Source organism: Peromyscus maniculatus, chromosome 6 (assembly GCF_049852395.1).
Source record: "Peromyscus maniculatus bairdii isolate BWxNUB_F1_BW_parent chromosome 6, HU_Pman_BW_mat_3.1, whole genome shotgun sequence".
Taxonomy (NCBI): domain Eukaryota; kingdom Metazoa; phylum Chordata; class Mammalia; order Rodentia; family Cricetidae; genus Peromyscus; species Peromyscus maniculatus.
Genome location: NC_134857.1, coordinates 20,557,870 through 20,574,154, shown reverse-complemented (window position 1 = coordinate 20,574,154; position 16,285 = coordinate 20,557,870).

Sequence of the window (16,285 nt, the reverse complement as noted above, 5' to 3'; positions counted from 1 at the left end):
AAGATGTTCCACCAAATAATGTTGAGGTGTTCTATGAAGTTCCCACATAACCAAAATTCCTCTGGAAATCCCCCAACCCTTGGAAATCTCCTAGTCTTTCAGGTTTGGGTCTATTAAAAAAAATCCCACATTTCCTATGAATGAGACTGACCTATCAAATCCCACATTTAGGGAGAGACAGTCACTGGACAACCTATATTGCACACATATAATAAAGCTGGCTATACATTTGGCTGATTTGAGTGGGTTTAACTATACCAGATGTGCTTAAGTTTGCTATGCTTTCTTCTTTTAATTATATACATTTTCCTTTAAAATTTTTATATACATTTTGGTTGTATTCTTTTCCCTTCTCCAACTTCACCTAGACCATTCCCCAAATTCTTCCTCTTTCTAAACAATTAAAAAAAAAACACCAAACAAAATAAAACACCCATAAAGTACAATGAAAACAAAATCTACAAAAATATTCATTTTGTGTTGGCCAGCTTCTCCTGCACATGTGGCCTGCCCTGGTACATTGTATAGGGTAAAAAGGGCCAAGAAAAAACACTCTAACCTTGACTTGACCCCAGGACTAGGACTTGAAATCCCATCAATCCCTAAGCTAGCCCCAGAGTCAAACTGCACAATCCTACTACTTGCCCCAGAACTAGTCTACAAAAACCCACCAATCCCAAGCCAACCTGAAAAAGCTCCACCCCCACCCCCACCCCCCAAAAAAAACATTATTAGCTCTGTACTCTGTTCAGTTTGCTGCTGCTTCTCACCCTAGAGGCAGTTACCTCCTGGACTTTTTTCCCCAATAAATCTCTTGAGTGAAGTTTGGTGTACAGTGTGACACTTTTGCTGGAGTGGAGTCCAGCTGTAAACAGCTTTTGGTGGAGCCAGAGTGAAGCAGAACTGTAACACTTTTGCTGGGGAAATTGTCCCCTAGCTGAGGAGAGTTGTTATACTTCTGGAGACCTGGGTAAAGCAGGACCCTGGACCCAAGCAGAACTGTAACACTTTCACTGGGAAAATCTCTCCCCTAGAGGAGCAGAGTTGTTACACTTGCACTGAGGAAACCATTCTCTGGAGCAGAGCTGCTGTACTTACAGTGACTTTGTGGATTCCTTGGCTCTCAACTGCCAGGATACCTTTCCATCCAAGCTACAATGTAGTGTTATTCTATTGAAAAGTATTGATTTTTTCCTTTCCCATCAGTATCAATATAAAATAACATCTTGGTTAGGGGACTTTGTACCCACTTCCCCTCCTCCATGCTGGGATTTGATCTGGCTTGAACTTGTGCAGGTATCTTAGTTATTGTTCTACTATTGTAATGAGATACTATGACCTAGGCATCTTATAAAAGAAAAAAATTAATTGGGGGCTTGATTACAATTTTAGATTAGTACATTATCATCATGGTGGGAAGAATAGTAGCAGGCAAGTATGGTACTGGAGAAGGAGCTCACATCTGTTCTGAAAGTTGTAGGCAGAAGCAGTGAGACTTTGCATGGGCTTTTGAAACATGAAAGCCTACTCCTAATGACACACTTCCTCCAACAAGGCCATACATCTTAATCCTTATCAAAAAGTTCCACTAACTGGTGACTAAGCATTCAAATATATGAGCATTCTCATTCAATCAACCACAGCAGGTCTTGTGTGTACTGTCACAGTTTCTGTGAATTCATGTGCAACAGTGCAAGGAAAATGCTATTTCCTTGGAGTCATCCCCTACCTCTATCTCTACAATCTTTCTGACTCCTTGTCTGAGTAAGTTCCCAAGCCTTGAGGGGCGGGGTTTGATAAAGACATCCATTTAGGGCTGAGTGCTATAAGGCCTCTCATTCTCTGCACATTGTTCAGTTGTGGCTGTCTGTGTTAATTCCCATCTCTACTGTAAGAGGAAGCTTATCTGATGAGAATTGAGCAAAGCATTGATCTATATGTGGACATCAGTAGATTGAAAGAAGAGACTGAGATGACTGCTAAGGTGTCTTCCATCTCTAAAGCTACTTGGTGATTCTTTGATACGATGCTATAAACTCTGACCTTTTTTTAAAGGAAACAAGGAAGATCTTCAAGTTCTAAACAAATATTGTTAGGCAATAATGACCTCTGCTGGTTAGATGAAATCCTATACTAATAATAATCAAATTTTCTTGGTACAAGACCCTTATCCTAGGAAAGAGATATTAGTGGCCACTCTGTTCATCCAGACATACCTCCTTCACATAGACATATTATCTAGAGTGGGAAACTGAAACTTGAAATGTCAACTATCTCAGTCCAAACAAAAAATCACTCATAACTGAAGAAACTGGGGAGACCAATCACCTTTTCTCCCTTTCTAGGGCATTTCTGCCACAAATGGCCTCATCTTTCCAAGTATGAGTGACACTCATGACTGTCAATAGATTCTTGTTTCTTTTTCTGGATCACTAGCATGAAATTTATTCCTGAATGCCATACACAGCAAGTACCTGACCTGAGCCAGAAGTGTTGGACCTATTGATACCTTCTCTGTGCCCTGTGATTTTGAGTTCCATTGTTTGGTAGAAAGTGAAGTTGAACTGTTAATTTGATAGATTCTGCTAAGAGATATAATATCAGTTAATATAATACATTCCTGCCGAGGTCCTGACCTGGTTCCAGAGAGTAGCACCTAGCCCTAATCCTTCCTTTGTTTAACCACACCTTTTGTTTCTTATATTGCCCTATGTGAATCTTGTTTGGGAGTCAAGGATCAGAGAGTCTCCCAAGGATCAAAGTCCTATGCAAAACTTGGTTCAGGAAACCCAGAAAACCGTGGTACCCGAGAAAGCAAGTAATTTGCACTTGGCATTTTGTCTCTGGGAACTCCTTTTAGGTTGCTTTGAAGGTATGGAAATTAACTGTGATTAGAGAGAAATAAAAATGCCGGGCGGTGGTGGCGCACGCCTTTAATCCCAGCACTCTGGAGGCAGAGGTAGGCGGATCTCTGTGAGTTCGAGGCCAGCCTGGTCTCCAAAGCGAGTTCCAGGAAAGGCACAAAGCTACACAGAGAAACCCTGTCTCGAAAAACCAAAAAAAAAAAAAAAATGCCCTAGGCGAAGGGATAGTGCTTCAGTCCTTCCAGGCTGTAACCCCCTGCAGCCATGAAAGGCTATATTCATTCTTAAGATGCCTGTGAGTCTTCATTCCATAGACTCCTGTCATGACATACAGTGACAAGTTAAGGATATCTGTCTCTATTTTACAAACCAGGAAATTGAGGCCAAAGGCAGATAATTACCTAGATTGTCCATCTTGACACACTTCTTCACTCTCTCCTAAATTCAAGGGGCTTCATGTCAAGTAGAAAAACAAAGGACCAAGTATAAAACAAAATTATCCAAATATGTCTGATTGGCCTGTAGGTACAACAACAGAACACTAGTGTTATGACATTCTCAAGATCTAGTTAAAATTGGTTGGGTGATGCCAGAGGCTGAATCAAAAATGTGGAACTGTGGCCTTTGACAGAAGGTAGGGTACCTCAGTGGGAAGATAATGAAGAAAGACCTAGGATATTTATGTTGGGACAGATCAAAGAATCGTTACTCCTTAGCTGGTAGAGTTGGGTCTTTGTAGTAGAGACTAACTGGAATTTCAGAACTGAGATGACATAAAAATTTAGGAAAGACTAGGGACCTTTATCTGTGGTGTTTTTAGACTGAGATGGGAGCAACCTGATGCTTCATTCCAGCTTGTCTTTTGAAAATAGGTATTTGAAGGCATCCATGGTGTTGCAGCTCTCAGAAACCAGTCCACTGTAATAGGATGTGACATGTGACAATTTGTACATGTTTTTAAAGGGATGAATAATTATATTATGAATATTCATATTATAATATGAGTAATCATGTTGTGATATGAAAAATCATATCTAGTATTATGATTGGAGGCACTGTGAAAGAGAGTCTACCTGGAAAAGAACTTCACTCGACAATGAAAACAGACAGAAGTTCTGAAATTAAAAAAAAACTGTAGACCTTACAAATACAAGCATGAGAACTAAATGATGAAGGTTCATGTGTATCAATTTAATGAGGTAGGTATTACAGTTGAGAAACTAACAAGCACGCTCAGCTTTCTATAACCCAAGAACAGGCATACTCTGTGCTATAAAGGAGAGTTTGGGAAGTGATAGGGAAATTAAGAAGCCATTTGTTTTTAGAGCTCTGCTAGAGGCAAGATTGGGCCATTAACCAATGCCTGAAAGAGTCAGCAAGGATCTCCCCCCTTAGGCCCATGTTGTTGGTTTGCTGACAAGGGTTTTTGTTAAGGTCTCCAGCAAATGTCCTTGGCAAGTAGAGATTAGGAAGTACATCATTTTCCCTGCAGGAAAAGAAAAGTGAAAACTAGGCTGTCTTCTCTCTATGTGAAAGCCCCCCCCCCCCAGAATGGAACTAATAATTCACAGAACCATGCCAGTGACTTTATTCTAATCAAAAGTGTCAGGGACTATAGGGACTCCTAAACTGGGGAGACACCAAGTTCAAGGGGGAAAAAAAAGGACCTCCATTTCAGAAGTCCCAAGTCTGTAGTAACACATTCCCTCTAGGATAGCTCTTAGTTATGTGAGTAGTCTTAGGGAGCCTATGGTAAGGAGAAGTTCAGCATCTTGCCTTGGAACAGAAATAATAATGGGATGTTTCTTTTGAGGCTGTTTGAGTTTCAAGGTCCCGAAGGATTTCAACATCTGGAATAAATATTCCTAAATAGGGAATGCCTTTGTTGTGGGTAACTTCTTATAGATATCTTGAAAGGATCCAAGCTGCATTTTTCCAAGTATCAGGGATATAAGAGACAGGTAGAGTCTGCATTGAATATTGGAAGAAAGGAAGCCATCTCTTAGCAGATGCCTACCACCAAACCACCCCATGAAGCCAAAACATGAAAATCTCTTATGGCTCTGCAACATCTATTCTCCTGAAATGGCTCATTAATAGGGTGATAGAATCTATTTTTCAGTACTAGGCAGATAAGACCTGGACTAGTCTGACTCACAGATAGTCTGGATTGCCAGCTATGTATGTCCAATATCCAGTAGGAGGTACTGTCACATAGGAGGCAACTTAGAGTTTTCAAATAACAAAATTTAAAAAATGAACAGAAAACATTCTTGGCTATCTGTGATAAAATAAAAAAAAAACTAAAAGAAAAAAATTTGTATAATAGAAAAGAAACAAATTAAGAGACTTATTGACAGTGGGATGGGGCTATGATATTTAAAATGTCTGTTGTAGAAGTCCTCCTCTGTTCCCTGATATCATTGTTTTTATCAAAGTTGTCAGACTTGTGTGACTTTATTTTTTTAAAGTTAAAATGTAGGATTGTGTGATATCTCACATCTGAAATTCTAGCACATAGGAGGCTCAGGTAGTATTATTGCCAGGAGTTCAAGGCCAGCCTGGACTAGAGAGGGGGGGGGGCTATCTCTAAAAGTAATAAATATTTCGATGTGCTTTATGTAACATACAATGCAACATCAGATTGCAAGAGAGATTTAGAGTAAATGTTTGAGCTATCAAATATAAAATTTTCATAAGAAATTTTCTCCTAAGAAACCTATTGAAATCTATGATTTTCATTCAATTATAAATAATGTAAGAATCTATAAAAGAAAGCAACATTCTTGGTAGACTAGAATTGGATTTTAGACTAGATTTTAAATAATTATTTTCCTAGATTATTACTCTTAAGTCAGCATATGTGATTTACTTCACTTATTTAATCAACAAATATTTACTGGGCTCACAGACTTTTAGACATTAATGAATGAGCCAGGAGCAACATAAGGACATTGTTTTGGAGGTGTTTATCTAGGGAAGGAGACATGTGGTAATCAAGAAAACAGTAAGATTTTTTTTTAAATGTATGAAGATGATATAGAAGGGAATGTCACAGAGATGGGTAGGCAAAGGATGTCATACTGTCTGTTTTGTGGATGCAGTCTTATCGAAACCCAGCTACTCCCATTAACTACTGTCTGTAGTTGTTGCTTTTGTGATACTACAATAGTTGGATCTTTCTTGTCTAAAATGTGTGAGAGCAGAGTATTTTGGATCTTAGAATACTTGGGTATGCCAGAATAAGCTATCTAGGGATTGTGATCCAAATTTAAATAGAAAATACATGTATGTTTCATGTATGACTACTTTGACATAATTTTATACACTATTTTTTAAAATGTGTGTGAAAATTTCATGTTCTGGAATTTTTGATGAGTGGCATCATTTTAATATTCAAAAGGTTTCAAGATTTTGGAGCATTCCAAATTAAAAATAGTTCATACATATAGTTTGAGAAGGTGCTACAGAGAGACTTTATGGCCCACAAGGCAGAACATGTTTATTCTAAGGTTCTTTGTTGAAGAAAAGCAATCACTATGGATTGCTTGGATAGAATGTAACTAGGAGATGAACTTTTTAGATGAGGGAGGGAGGGAGGGACCTTCTGAAGAAGTGATTTTGGAGCTCAAATCTGCTCCAAATCTGAAGCATGATAAAGAAGCCAGGTGTAGAAAGATCATTGGGCCCGCTCAAATGAAGGAGATATTTCAGAAAGCTTAGAGATCTTAACAAGCTTGGTAGTATCTGTTCAATAACTAACAAAGACCATCATGGTTGGAACACACAGTCATGAGACTCACAGTGTGATCTAGGATAAAGGAGATACACATAATGTGCCATGGAAGTTTGGATGTTACTTTAAATCAATTAAGTCATTTGAACATCTGAGATGATGGCATGATATTTAATTAGAGAAAAGAAACACTAGCTGCTGGATTAAGTTTAGACAAGAGATTGTTAATAAAATAGTTCAGGTGAGGAATGTGGCTTGGATTGTGTCATAACAGTAAGGATGGGGATAATTAGGTAAATTTGTGGGAGAACTAATAGAAGGAATAAGATATATGTGGAATAAGGGAAAGAGAATGAAGGACAACTGACTGAAATTTTAAAAACACAATCTTTATTGAAATGGGAAAAACTAGAATAAGTATGTTGAGAAGGGGAGAGATGGAACTGTAAGACTTGGGTTAAATTTTTAAAGTTATAATGTCTACTAGATATTATAATATCTGTAAATACTATAGAATCTCCAGATTCCTATAGCTCAGGAAAATCAATTAAATAATTAAATAAAATGATGAACAGAGATGATATTCAAAGTTATAAGTGAATGAGATCAAATATGACAGGGATTTTTAATTCACCTGAACAATTTTATTAACAATCTCTTGTCTAAACTCTTTCAATATTCACCTAAATATTAGTCAGAGTTCTCTAGAAGAACAGAACTTATAGAATGAATGTATAATTAAACACAATATATTATAATATACACAATATATACATAACTATATATACACATATTATATATGTGTGTTTTATTACAATGGCTTACAGGTTGTGTTACAGCTAGTCCAACAATCGCTATCTTCCAGTGAGAGGTCCAAGAATTCAGTAGTTGTTTTGTCAATGAGACTGGATGTTTCAGCTGGTCTTCAGTATGTACCAGGATCCTAAAGGTGTAGGGTCTAATGCCAGTGAAGAAATGGACTTGGCAGCAAGACAAGAGCGAGCAGGCAAAGAAGAAAAGCTTCCTTCTTTCATGCCCTTCATATACGCTGACACCAGTGTGACCCAGATTAAAAATGAATCCTCCTACTTCTAAAGATCCAGATTAAAAGAAGGTCTTTCCATGTTAAAACAATTTAATTTAGAAAAAAAATCCTCCACAGATGTACCCAGCCACTTGGGATTTAATTAATTTCATATGTAGTCAACTTGGCAACCAAGAATAGCCATCAAGTTAATGGATAGTAATGTCCAGTTCATGGGACATTTGACAATGTCCATAGGCATTTTGGGTTATCAGGAGGAGGGATCTGATAGTATCTAGAGAGTAGAGGCCAGAGATGCTGACAAACCTCCAACAATGTAAATAATGTAGTTGGGTCCTTTTACAATGCATAAGCATAGACACATCCCATTTAAAATGTCAAAAGTGCCAGGAAACCCTGGTGTGTCATTTTAGAGAAACACTGACCGTTTATAGATGACATTTTAGTGAGTCATATATCCCTTCTTCTATTTCTTCTAAAAATGAATGACTGCATGAGCTGATTTGCTGTATTAAAAGATGTGAATTATAACTAGGTCTGATGAAAAAATTATAAAGCAGGGAAGACAGAAAAAATTACAAGCATTTATGTCCTTTCTTTTAAGCTGCTGCAAGTTGTATGTATGCTCTAGATACTGGCCATTCAATATAGGAACCAGTAGCTACATGTGGTTAATAATATTTAAACTCAAAATTTTTGTTACTGGGAGCTGGAAGAGACAGCTCAGTGGTTAAGAATGCTTACTGCTCTTGTTGTCAACCAGAGTTAACATTCCCAGAACCCACACTGGGTGGCTTAAAAACCCACATTGGGTGGCTCTAGCTCCAGGCAATTATAGACACTATTCTGGGCTCTGTAGATACTGGCACTCATGTACACATACATAAAACCAAAAATAACATAAATCTGAAGTTTCTTGTTCACAAGTAACATTTCAAATTCTAGGTAGCAACACATGGCTTGTAATTACCTATTAAGACGAGACATACAATGTATGTGCATGGTTATTATACAATGTTCTAGATATTAGGATAATAGTTTGTATCAGTTAGGGATCTCTAGGGAAACAGAACTAATGTTTGAAAACATATGTATATATTATATTATTATATCTATATTATACATATAGATATGAAAGAATTTATTAAATCAGCTTTAAAGTATTAACCAGCAGAATTACACCTGACAGCTGAAAACCCTCCAGTTATTTAGTCCTTGAGAGGTTGGGTACTGTCGATCTGACCAACAGGTAGGGTGGAGGCAGGACTGGTCCAGCCAGTCTCTCCTGGGGCTGAGCGGGATGGTGTCGATGGCCCAGACCTTCCCTGTCCACTGGAGAGAAACACACTGAGCTGGGAGTCTTGTCAAAGCAGGAACTCGTTTTATTGCATCAGGAGTGGACTTATATAAGTTAGGGTGATGGGGGGATAGGGTGAGGATAGCAGGCCAATGAGATGATGCCATCTCAGCAGTTACTAGGCAGAGGCGATTCTAGGTCAGGTTGAGCTGAGTCACTCATGTGGAAGTCATGTCCGAGGACAGGTTGCCAAACTCGAGCTAGGTTTGGGAAGTTACACTGGGCCTCATGCCCCGGCCTTATGCGGCCTGTGGGAGCCTGTTCTTGGGTTCCTCATGGCTTTACCCAGCAGGTCCGCATACAGAGGATGATTAGGACCATGGGCCTGAGTGCAGGTGTCTGAGATGGTCTGCACTTGGCTCTGTTAGGGGGAGGTCTTTTGCTCCACCCCTTGGCGTCTCTATAAATTCCCTGGGGCAGAGACAGTCAGGACTCATTGAAACAGGTTCTAGGCCCTCTCAAGGATATCCTTTATTTTCTGTTTATCTCCACAATATAAATCCTTCTATCTAATATTCCCTGCTGCTTGCACTCAAGAAAACTCTGGGTAACTGTGGGGTTGGTGGGTAAATGCCCCACAGAGGCCCAATAGGGTACCTCAGCAGTCAAAGCAGTCCCCCAATAGTTGTCGCTCACAGGAGTGGGTGAGTGAGGCAAGGGTTAGGGTTGACAACCATTAGTTGCTCAGCCCACAAAGCTGTGTACCTCAGCATTCAATGTCCCATTCTGACAGTGGAAGCCCTGAAGGTTCCTGGAGAGTAGCTATTCCTTTGTCCCTGACAAAAGCTTGAAACAATTCTGGAAATGGTTCTGATATCAGTGATGGAATCAGCAGCAGCTACAGGGCATATGAATTTGTTGGCAAGAGGGAAGGTCAAAGGCTAGATAATCTTCCTTTTGCCACACCTTTTCTACCTGGACTGCTACCAGAAGGTGCTGCTCATATTTAGAGGAGGTCTTCCTATTTTTATCAATGCAATCAGTATACTTTTAGGGGTGAGGTTCCCTACTTAGGTAATTCTAATTTGTGGTGAGATAACATTAAAACCAACCAAAACACAGCTGGAATTGAATTCTGTTCTCTTCCTCCCTCCCTCCCTCTCTCCCTCCCTCCCTCCCTCCCTCCCTCCCTCCCTCCCTCCCTCCCTCCCTTCCTTCCTTCCTTTCCTTCTCCCCTCCCTCCCTTCTTTTCTTCCTTTTTTTTTTTTTTTTTTTTTCTGAAACAGGGTTTCTCTGTGTAGGTCTGTGTGGCTGTCCTGGAACTCATTCTGTAGACAAGGCTGGCCTTGAACTCACTGAAATCCACCAGCCTCTGCCTCCAGAGTGCTGGAATTAAAGGTGTACTTCACTACTGCCAGGATGAATTCTAGTCTTTTTTCTTCTCTTTTTCTTCTCTTTTATTCTTCTTCTCTGATAGGTTACATCCTGTCCCTCCTCTCTTCTGAATCCCTCCCCCCAACCACCCCTCTCTGCCAGATCCATTCCTCCTCTGTTTCCCTTCAAAAAAAGAGCAGGCCTCCCAGGAATATCAATGAAACATGGCATAACAAGTTACAGTAAGACTAGGCACATACCCTTATATCAAGGCTGGATGAAGCAACCCAGTAAGAGAAATAGGGTCCCAAAAGCAGGCAAAAGAGTCAAAGACAGCCACTGCTCTCACTGTTAAGAGTTCCACAGGAACACCTAGCTACACAACCATAACATATATGCAGAGGACTTAGGTCAGACCTATTTAGGTTCCCTGATTGTTGGCTCAGTCTCTGTGAGCCCCTATGATCCCTGGTTAGTAGATTATGTGAACTGTGTTCTTGTGGTGTCCTTGACCCATTAATTCTTCCTCCTTTTCTTCAGCTCTTCAGCAGTATTCTACAAGCTCTGCCTAATGTTTATCTGTAGGTCTCTGCATCTGCTCCTATCATTTGCTGGAGGAAGCCTCTCTGATGACGATAATGCTAGGTGCCTGTCTATGAATATAGTAGTATATAATTTGGAATCATTTCATTGACAACTATTTTTAAGCCAGTTTTACTTGGTTCTATCCTAGGTCTCTGGGATATCCAGCCTCTGGTTCCTGGCCCTCCAGGCAGTATCAGGTATGGGCTCCTTCTGGTGGAATGGATCAAAAGTTGGACCAGTCATTATTGGCTGGTCACTCACACAAGTTCTGTGCCACCTTTAACCAAGCACATCTTGCAGGGCAGACAAATTGTAGGTGAAAAGTTTTGTGGCTTAGTTCGTGTCCCAATTCCTTGCTTTGTGTCTTAGTTTGGGTTTCTATTGCTGTGAAGAGACACCATGACCACAACAACTCTTATAGAGGAAAACATTTAGTTGGATGACTTACAGTTCAGAGGTTCAGTCCATTATCATCATGGTGAAACATGGCAGTGTGCATGCAGACATGGTGCTGGTAAAGTAGCTGAGAAGTCTACATCTTTGATTGACAAGAAATAGGAAGTATACTGAGATACTGGACATGAGTATATATGAGACCTCAAAGCCTGACTCCACTGTGACACACTTCCTCTTCCTCCAAGGCCATATCCCCTCCAACAAAGCCATACTTCCCAATAGCACCATTCACTGTGGGCTTATGAGGGCCAGTTAATTTCAAACTACTACACCTGGTTACAGAAGGTGGCAGGTTCAGGCCCTATATCCCCATTACTAGGAGTCTTCCCTAGGGACAACTTTATAAACTCCAGGGAGTTTTTATTGCACTAGGTTTCTACCTTGTTCCCCAAAAGCCCTCCAATTCCAGTCGTCTCTCTCAGTACTCTCTCACTCTGTCCCCCACACCTGATCCTTCCTGTTCCCATCCCTAACTACCCTTAGTCCATCGACAAAATCTATTCTATTTTCCCTTCCCAGGGAGATCCATGTGTTGTGCCTTGAGCCGCCTTGTCACTTAGCCTCTCTGTGTCTGTGGATTGTAGCATGATTATCCTTTACTTTACAGCTAATATCCACCTAAAAGTAAGTACATACTATGTTTGTCTTTCTGGGTCTGTGTTACCTCACTCAGGATGATATTTTTCTAGTCTATCCATTTGCCTGCAAATTTCATGATTTTATTTATTTTTTAAACAGCTGAGTAACACTCCAGTGTGTAAATGTACTACATTTTCTTTATTCATTTTTCAGTTGTTTTCAGTTTCTAACTATTATGAATAAAGCTGCTATGAACATAGTTGAGCAAATGTCATTGTGGCAGGACAGACATCCTTTTGGTTTATACCCAGGTGTGGCAGCATTCCTGCTGAGCTCCTGTCTTGGCTCCAGAGAGCAGCACCTGGCCCTAATCCTTCCTTTGTTCAACCACACCTTTTGTTTCTCTTACCTTATGTTTCTTATATTGTAGCTGGAGGGCTTCTCTCCAGGTTCCCCAAGCCCCGCAGTCCCACAATCCACTTATAAAATAATCACTCAGACGCTTATATCACTTATAAACTGTATGGCCGTGGCAGGCTTTCTGCTAACTGTTCTTTTATCTTAAATTAACCCATTTTTATAAATCTATACCTTGCCACATGGCTGGTGGCTTCCCAGCGTCTTCACATGTTGCTTCTCCTGGCGGTGGCTGCAGTGTCTCTCCCCTCAGCCTTCCGCTTCCCAGAATTCTCCTCTCTCCTTGTCCCACCTACTTCCTGCCTGGCAACTGGCCATCAGTGTTTTATTTATATATAGAGCAATATCCACAGCACTTCCCCTTTCTTCTTTTTTTTAAAAAGGAAGGTTTTAACTTTAACATGGTAAAATTACATATAACAAAACAATTACCGAGCAAGAATTATAGTTACAATATTAAAGAAGATGTCTTATCTATCTTATATTTGTGAGTTTAAGGTTTTATAGCTAACTTATCTTTTATCATAACTGAGGAAATTACAACTATCTAGTTTTCAACCACATCAAAGACCTGAGAAGGAACATAATGGTACCTGAGAAATGGTAGATGGATGCAAGCAACTTTCGGGAATCTTGCAAGAGTAGACCAAGACAGCTGGCAGCCTGGACAGTCACCTAATGTTTCTCAGCATTGTTGGTGCATTTAAATTGGCTACAGGCCTAGAGTATCTGACAGACCATTATCAGAAGCAGGAATTCTGAGAGACCATCTTACCCTGTCTTGGCAGAGTACAGTGGTCGCTTTCCTTGTGTCCCGCTTGTCCAGAAAGGACAGCATTGCATTTGTACTGTCAACAGTTGAGGCAAGGGCAGTTCTTTGCCCAGTAGGCCATTTTGTGCCAAAAGACAAACTTCCAAATGGTAATGTCTTAGAAGCCCAACATTCTCTCGGGATCAATTGGTGCAGCCAGGAGCAATTGTGTCTCACGTCAACAGAATTCTAAGTTATTTAAATGCCATATTCTCTAGGTCTATGAAGTGTTTGAAGATTACCTATCTATCTGAAATATATCTATGTATACCTAGAAGACTTAACTAACATGGCTACAAATATGATTATCATAGATGACTAATTATTAATCTATTTTTAATTATCCATTACAATTTTAAATGAGTTACATAAACATAATACCTCAAACAAGAATAGAAATATCTATATATATACAGTATAACAAAATTAACTTCAAGTTTGTATCAATAAACTAAAATTTATACCAATGTAAAACATTTTAAACATAAACTAAAATCTATACCAATGTAAAACATTTTAAACAAGTTGTTCTTTAAAAGTAGGTTCATTAATCTACCCTTTTATCTTATCATCTCCATATCCTATATATCCATATCATATCCCCTTTTCTTTTTTAGAAAGAGATCACATTTATAATCAACCTGTTTTAAATAAAAATATTGTTTTTTCTCTGTCCCACATCAGAGGGCTCTTCTGATTTGGGACATAAGAATCTGTTAACCATTTTTTTTAAAAGCAATATGTCTGGGTTTAGAGGGGGAGTGAGCCAATTCCACCTCTAAAGCCAGCTTGGTATATTTGGGAATTTGGGCGTAGCATCTCTTACTACTTCCTGCTGGAGGGGGGTGCTGTATCTTATGGGGAAGCAAAGAAAATTTTAAGCCTATGGGGTAGTCCTTGAGGCTGTATTGTGTGAACCAGTTGCCTTGAAACCGCTCTGGAAGTTGGATCATCTGGGCCATGGTGTCATCGGAGACCTTTCAGGGGGTCTTGGCTGGTGAAACCTGATGTATCTTAATCTGGAACAAATCCACAGTCTCCGGCTTTCTGTGGAAACAAAAGCAAAACCTCTTTTCCAAAGTAACATATCCTTAAATCTAAATTTTGAAGTCAAGTTACCTTTAAAATATACATATTGGTTTAATTCAACATCTTTTTTGATCAAATGTTTTTTTGCAGTTAAAAATCCCAAAGACAACAGAATCCAGATTGTCTGTGTAATATTCATCTTTACGTGGCTTTTTACATTAATTTTTTTGTCTCTTTCAAGCCTACGTATATTTTACACACATTGTAAACGATGTTATCTGAATCAGTCTTTTTGTGAGCCTATTGCTTTAAACTGCATCCTTCTAAGCCTGAAACAGCGCTGTGGCTGCTGGCTCCGCCCACTTCAGCTTCCCAACATGGCAGTGGTAGTTTTCCGCCAGCTCTGGGAGTCATCAAGTCTCAGAAATAGTGGATCTAAGCTTTTATCAAAGCAGCATGTAGCCCAGAAACCTTTTTTTTTAAAAAATACTAGTAAAGACTAAATCTACTACACAGCATAATGTGCCTCTGGCAGACCCCTCATTCCCGCCATACTGCCGGTCAAATGCACACGCCAGGAACCCGCCAGTGTTCAAACCCGCGTTTTGCGGCGTCTAGCTGCTCATATGAGACAAGAAGCAGGAACCTGGTTTTGGCTCTGTTTAGAATTGGTTATTAAATATTCTCAGGTTTAAGGTGGAAACTCGAGCCGTTGGGTGCCATTTGTAGCTGGAGGGCTTCTCTCCAGGTTCCCCAAGCCCCGCAGTCCCACAATCCACTTATAAAATAATCACTCAGACGCTTATATCACTTATAAACTGTATGGCCGTGGCAGGCTTTCTGCTAACTGTTCTTTTATCTTAAATTAACCCATTTTTATAAATCTATACCTTGCCACATGGCTGGTGGCTTCCCAGCGTCTTCACATGTTGCTTCTCCTGGCGGTGGCTGCAGTGTCTCTCCCCTCAGCCTTCCGCTTCCCAGAATTCTCCTCTCTCCTTGTCCCACCTACTTCCTGCCTGGCAACTGGCCATCAGTGTTTTATTTATATATAGAGCAATATCCACAGCATTATATTGCCCTATGTGAATCCTGTTTGAGAGTCAAGGATCAGAGAGTCCCCCAAGGAACAAAGGCCTATGCAAAACTTGGTCCAGGAAACCCAGAAAACTGAGGTACCTGATAATTCAAGTAATTTGCACCTGGCATTTGGTCTTTGGGAGCTCCTTTTGGGTTGCTTTGAAGGTATGGAAATTAACTATCTAAACTGTTAAAAGGAGTAAATAAATATGCCCTAGGTGAAGGGAAGAGTGCTTCAGTCCTTCAAGGCTGGACCCCCCTGCAGCCATGAAAGGCTATATTCATTCTCAAGATGCCTCTGTGTCTTCATTTCATGGACCCATGTGAACCCACACACCTGTGTAGTGATTCACACAGCTACACCCAAGAGTAGTACAGATGGGTCTTGAGGTAGCTTAATTCTCAATTTTCTGAGGAACCACCATATTGATTTCCAAAGTGGCTGCACAAGTTTGTGCTTCCACCAGCAGTGGAGGAGTGTTCCCCTTGATGTACATCCTTACCAGCATGAGCTGTCACTTGTGTTTTTGTGTTTTCATTTACTTTAGTTTCTCATTTTTCTTTTGGTGTGTATGTGTGGGACATGCATGTGAAGGCTCAAAGTTAGCATCAGGTATCTTCTTCCAGCACTCTCACTTTTATTTATTGAATCAATATCTCCTGTTGTATACTCATCATGTTTAAATGCTCATCAATATGCCCTGGTCTAGCTAGCCAGATTGCTCCAGGACCATTGGTAGGATTGTAGGCTGCCATTACACTGAGGTTGCCTGTTTTTCACTTGAGTTCTGGGAGTTAGAAGTCGAGTCTTCACATTAACATGACAAATGTTTTTAATCTACCAAACTATCTCCTCACCTCAAGTATTTTCTTAAATGCTTAAAGCTGTAATGAAAAATATATTTTTTATCTTTAGTTAATTAGTGTAGTACTACTTATAAATTATTAGTCACATTGGGCAAGAATAAGACCACTACTACAATTTTAGAGCCAAATTTGAAGCACCCTTTAG